This window comes from Poecilia reticulata, chromosome 1, assembly GCF_904066995.2.
Source record: "Poecilia reticulata chromosome 1, P_reticulata-male-v2, whole genome shotgun sequence".
NCBI classification, from domain to species: Eukaryota; Metazoa; Chordata; class Actinopteri; order Cyprinodontiformes; family Poeciliidae; genus Poecilia; species Poecilia reticulata.
In genome coordinates, this window is record NC_088830.1 from 11,246,515 (window position 1) to 11,252,514 (window position 6,000).

Genomic DNA, 6,000 nt, shown 5'->3' on the forward strand with positions numbered 1-6,000 from the left:
CTCTTCCTGTACTGGGAACCTCCTGCTGCTGCAACACCTTCCTCATCATCAGGCCAGTTCTGGGGTTCAAAATGCCAAACTCTGTCCGTCTCTCTCAAAGTTTCCCTTTTTTAGTTCTCAGTGTCAGCATTAGGGAAAGATAGGCTAGATTATTGATTTTACTTATTTGATTATTTCTGCTAGTGAATTAAGCTGTACTGACTCTTGCAAAAATTGCCTTACTAATAAAATAATTAGCATTTAAGAAAATCTAAAATATGTTGTGGACATTCAATTAATGAGTCACCTTAAAGTTCTTTGATGGTTGTGAAATAGCTATGAGGTTTGATTCTGGGAGGAAAAAGTAGAAATGTTTTATAGGTTGCTTTTAGCCAAAACTAAAATAATGACCTTGGGACTTAAATCTAAGTCACTAAATTTAATCTAGCCGTTAACAAGTGCCGTTATTTTAGGAAAGGAGCTACCGTTAACAGGAGTGGTTGTAGGGGTTATGTCGCTGTGAGGGCTACTCAGCGGATTGCCCCCCAACTGTAAAAGGTCATAACTTCTGGATCGAAGGTAGTCAGAGCTAGACGAGTCCTTTCCGACCCCAGTTTAAACAGATAATTCTCCACAAACTATCGCTAGGGTAAGACCCGAGTTTCTGGGGGTTTTCCGGACCTGTTAGACAGAGAACTGGGCAGTAGTGAGTCCAAAGAGTTGTGAGGAGTGGGCGGGACTTACTATCGGGTAGTAACAGACATGGCGTCCCTGGGTGGGCCCGACCCTAATGAGTAGGAGGGCCTTACTTTGACCAAGTCAGTAAAAACAGACGAGAGGGTCTGAATAGCTCACTTGGGAGACCAACTCTTAGGAAATAGAGTTGGGAGCGACTGATGAGGCTTGTCAGCCGCGACCCTTGCAGTAACTGTACAGCGTGCAGGCGAGGGAAAAGCTTCCGCTTAAGATGAACAGCTGCATCAAGAAGGGAAGCCAGTAGCCAACCTAGCCTAGACCCATCCCTGCTCTAAGGTACCCTGAGAGGCTTTGGGGGATAGGCGACTCGGAGACAAAGAGACCGAGGAGTACGACGCAAGGTCGTACGTCCAGAAGATGTAAGTAATTTCACAAGGAAGTGGTGAAATGCATCTGGAGCTCAAGGTCGAGCATCTGAGAGCACGCATGAGGGAGCTCATTGGCGTGGAAATGATGAAGTGGACTGCTATGTCCAGCAGAGGAAAATTGTCCTTGTCGGAGCCGAGAAGTGGGACAGTACTCCCAGAGGACGGGAGGCCCCATGGATAACAGAAAAGAGAGGTGAGGAGTACCTCTTGGTGCTGATGGACATGGTGTAACAGTGACAGCTGAAAAAGAGCAGGTCTTCCCCTGCGGAGGGACTCCGTTCACGTCACAGAAAGCCGGAAGGCGAAGGCACTTCTCCTTTTTGCCCAGAGAGGGAAAGGGGAAGTTGCAGTTTACAGTGTCATTGAAAACAGGACAGAAAGTTTGGATTAAAGATCAAGATCGGCCTGTAGTCACGGTGATCAAGTTGAAATTCAATGGAATGAATTTTGTGAAGCAAGTACTGCAATGTAAAAAAGTATTACTTATGAAGAAAGGGGTCCACGAGGTCAGTGTTCAAGCCAGTTCTTAGCTAAAGCGAACCAGAACATTGCAAGAATCAAGCATCATGCCGTCCTGTGTTAGACTGGCTACTATTACAGGATGATTGCCATTCAAAGAACAACTTCAAGGCTTAGGACTAGGAGGGCCCTGAAGAAATTGGATTATGCTAAAGAAGAACTCCTGTCACAAAAGGATGGATTAAACAGGAAAAGGGACTGAAGTCGTGAGGAAGGAGTGGCGTCATAGACAACCACCAAGATCAATCCTGCAACAAAGTGTTGAAATCACACCCAACACCTGGAAGCAACCTGTGGACTTCACAGAGTCCTGCCTGACAGAGTCCTGTTGCCTCCGACAACTCCAGTAACCCTTTAACGACCCCAGCGATGGAAAAGGATTATGATTATGGATAAAGCGTCATGCTGCTTATGCTTTTTGTTTTGCTCTACTGAACACCCAGAGTTTTTTTTTTTTTTTTATTGAGGCTTTTTGCCCATCAACCTGTCCCTAAGGAATCTTCTACATCCTGAAGAACCAACGCTTCATTCAGCTGAGGATTTTTTGTCACTGTTAAAGGATCAGAGCGACCTGGGTTCTCTTCAACATTCGTCACTTCCTGCGAGACATCAAAACTCCAAGGAGGGGGTGTCAAAGAGCAGTGGAGTTTGAAGACTGCTGAGCCCTTGGTGACAACTGAGAATCTGCATCTTCACATCCCAGACTGCTGAGGCCTTGGTGACGATGGAGGATCTGCATCTTCACATCCCAGGCTGCTGAGGCCTTGGTGACAACTGAGAATCTGCATCTTCACATCCCAGACTGCTGAGGCCTTGGTGACGATGGAGGATCTGCATCTTCACATCCCAGACTGCTGTGGCCTTGGTGACGATGGAGGATCTTCACATCCCAGACTGCCATCTTCTCTTTCCAGGGGATGAGGACGCAGACCTGCAAGAGGATGTTGGGTTCCCAGCATGTGAAAGGTCTGACCTCGCGGAGGGGGTGTCGAGAAAAGTCGAGCTCATCCCACTTCCCCATGCTGGAGATTTTAGTTTAATAGTAATAACAAATAAAATTACCGTAAAATTAATGACATAGGTGACATCAAGACCCAACAATAGAGTCAGACTGTAATAAAATGAATCTGGTTGTGTGTGTTGTTATTGTGTCCTGCAAACTTTGCTTTAATTCTACTTTTTTATATTTAATCATAAAAAATCATAGTCAGGCAGAAAGAAAGTCATGAAACAGGAAAAGCTGATTTCCTTAATAAAGGGGAAGTTTCTGTCTTGCATCAGGCTAAAAATAGTTCAGACCATTCCTTATTTTAAAGCATTAAAGGTTTTTAAAGAATAAAATCTAAACATTTTGAGAGATTGGATAAAACCCAGAGTAAAATACTTAAAATAATGACTTATAATTATGCCAATAATTAATATTGGTTTAACCAGTGGTTGATGTTGGTTTGATTATAAGAATATTTACACTTACTCTTACACTTGTGGAAGTACTTAAAGGTGAAACAAGTAACTGTAACATGGTATCAGATAATTACAATAATGGATTATTATTGGGTTCTTTTCAGAAATGTCTGTAATAACTCACCTTATGATTATAATAAGAGTAACTAATAAGTTATGGTTATTATAACATTATAAATGAATGTTGAATCAGATAAACTAAAAGGTTATAAATGTGATTTTGACATTGAACTTGAAAAGGTGTAAAATGTTGTAACTGTAATTAAAGGTCACTGATGTTGTGTAGGAGGTAGATGGTAGGTGGAAGGTCAGGGGAAAAGAGGAACTGATAGGAGAACGGAGAAGACTAAAGCCTTATTGCTAAACTTCAACTTGCCTAAGAAAAGGTTGGGCAGGAAACAGAGGTAGGAGGAACTGTTGAGCAACTTGGGGACATTAGAACAGAGATCCGGTCATAAGGTCTCCAGGGTGATGGAGATGAGATCATCTGTCCAAGCAGTCAGCCAATGAGACAGGCACAGCAACAAAGCCAGCCAATGCAAACGCACCAAAAGGTGGATAAACCCTTTATAAGGTGGGTGCAACAGAGGAATCTTTGGTTGGATCCTTCAGGCAGCTTCGAGCCAAGACGGAGATGGACAAAGAACTCTGCAGCTGAAGAAGAGCCGGGGCCACAGAACCGAAGACTGTTCTGCACATGGGGACCAACCCGTTAGCCCCGCAACATGTGGCTTCAAATCGCACTTCTCTCAACAGCTGGGTTTAGACCCCCAAAGACAAAGACCAAGGCAAAGATGAAGATAAAGACAAAGGCAAAGAACAAAGGCAAAGAGGAAGAACTGGTGTGTTCCTTCCGTGGGACCAGGAAGATCGTGAGACGAGGAGAAGGGAGCTACAGAGCTGCAGGACAAGAAGCTGAGGACCGCTACGCGCATGAGGAAGTCACCCTGATGCCCGAGACCTGCCGCTCTAAGTCAGTACTCTTCCTGTACTGGGAACCTCCTGCTGCTGCAACACCTTCCTCATCATCAGGCCAGTTCTGGGGTTCAAAATGCCAAACTCTGTCCGTCTCTCTCAAAGTTTCCCTTTTTTAGTTCTCAGTGTCAGCATTAGGGAAAGATAGGCTAGATTATTGATTTTACTTATTTGATTATTTCTGCTAGTGAATTAAGCTGTACTGACTCTTGCAAAAATTGCCTTACTAATAAAATAATTAGCATTTAAGAAAATCTAAAAGATGTTGTGGACATTCAATTAATGAGTCACCTTAAAGTTCTTTGATGGTTGTGAAATAGCTATGAGGTTTGATTCTGGGAGGAAAAAGTAGAAATGTTTTATAGGTTGCTTTTAGCCAAAACTAAAATAATGACCTTGGGACTTAAATCTAAGTCACTAAATTTAATCTAGCCGTTAACAAGTGCCGTTATTTTAGGAAAGGAGCTACCGTTAACAGGAGTGGTTGTAGGGGTTATGTCGCTGTGAGGGCTACTCAGCGGATTGCCCCCCAACTGTAAAAGGTCATAACTTCTGGATCGAAGGTAGTCAGAGCTAGACGAGTCCTTTCCGACCCCAGTTTAAACAGATAATTCTCCACAAACTATCGCTAGGGTAAGACCCGAGTTTCTGGGGGTTTTCCGGACCTGTTAGACAGAGAACTGGGCAGTAGTGAGTCCAAAGAGTTGTGAGGAGTGGGCGGGACTTACTATTGGGTAGTAACAGACAAACTATATGCCTTTTTTTTGGTCAGCCAGTATGGACTGATTTTAGTTACCACCTTCAATTTTCTCAAAAGCCGACAGTGCGCCTTATAATCCGGTGCGCCTTATATATGGACCAATATTGAGCCACAACAGGTCTAGCAGCTACGGTAAGCAGCCGCCGACTTAATTTTCGCCTGTAGAAGAAGAAGCGCGCGGTGCATGCTGGGATAGTTGTCAGAACGCTGATTTGTTAATAAAGTTTGACTGAACTATCTACCTACTGACCGTCTAGAATCAGGTCGTCTGCAGGTCATTTAGCACCACGTTCTCTACAAACATGCTGTGCGCGAACGGAGAAGGGTGGCCATCGTCTGGCCACGCCCCGGCCCAGTCGCGGAAGGCTCTCCTCGCCGACCGGAGTCGGACTGTTTTGTTGACATTCACTTTAGTGCAGCTCCAACTAGTGGATGCATAAGCCTCTACTGTAGCTTCTATTCTATGCGCCTTATAATGCGGTGCGCCTTATATATGAAAAACATTTTAAAATAGGCCATACATTGAAGGTGAGCCTTATAATCCGGTGCGCCTTATAGTGCGGAAAATACGGTAATCAAGCAGATAATTTTACACACAAATGGTGTAACATGGTTGATAGACTGCCTTTAAAGTTCTGTGTGTCCAAAAACAAACACTATTTTCCAAGTCTGATGGGATGGCAGAGCTGTGTAGGTTGGGTTTAAACTACTAGAACTTAAATTTCAATCCAACACATTTCACACTTAATTTAGAAATCAAATAACAAATAATGTTTTTTTTTGTTTGTTTGTTTAACTAGGAAATTACTCTAGATAAAACATTAGGTTTATCAAAGTAGCATTTAAATGGTAAATGGACTGAACTTATATATTTAATTACATGTATTTACTGCATACATTTAACCAAAACAACATTATAGTATTGAAAAAGGATTTTAGTTAATTGTAGGATTGTAGGATGAAATCAGGTTTTTACAAATAATTTAAAAGCCAGCGCTTTTTGGAGTCTTGGAATAAAACATCTGAATATACTATGAGACACTTTAAAACCAAACTATTGAAAATCATGCTGTCTGAATCTTGCACCATTATAATTTTAATTTTATTATGCATCAACTGAGAAGAAAAACTGCATAAAATAATCAAATTAAAATGTTGCAAAAAAATAAAAAATAAAAA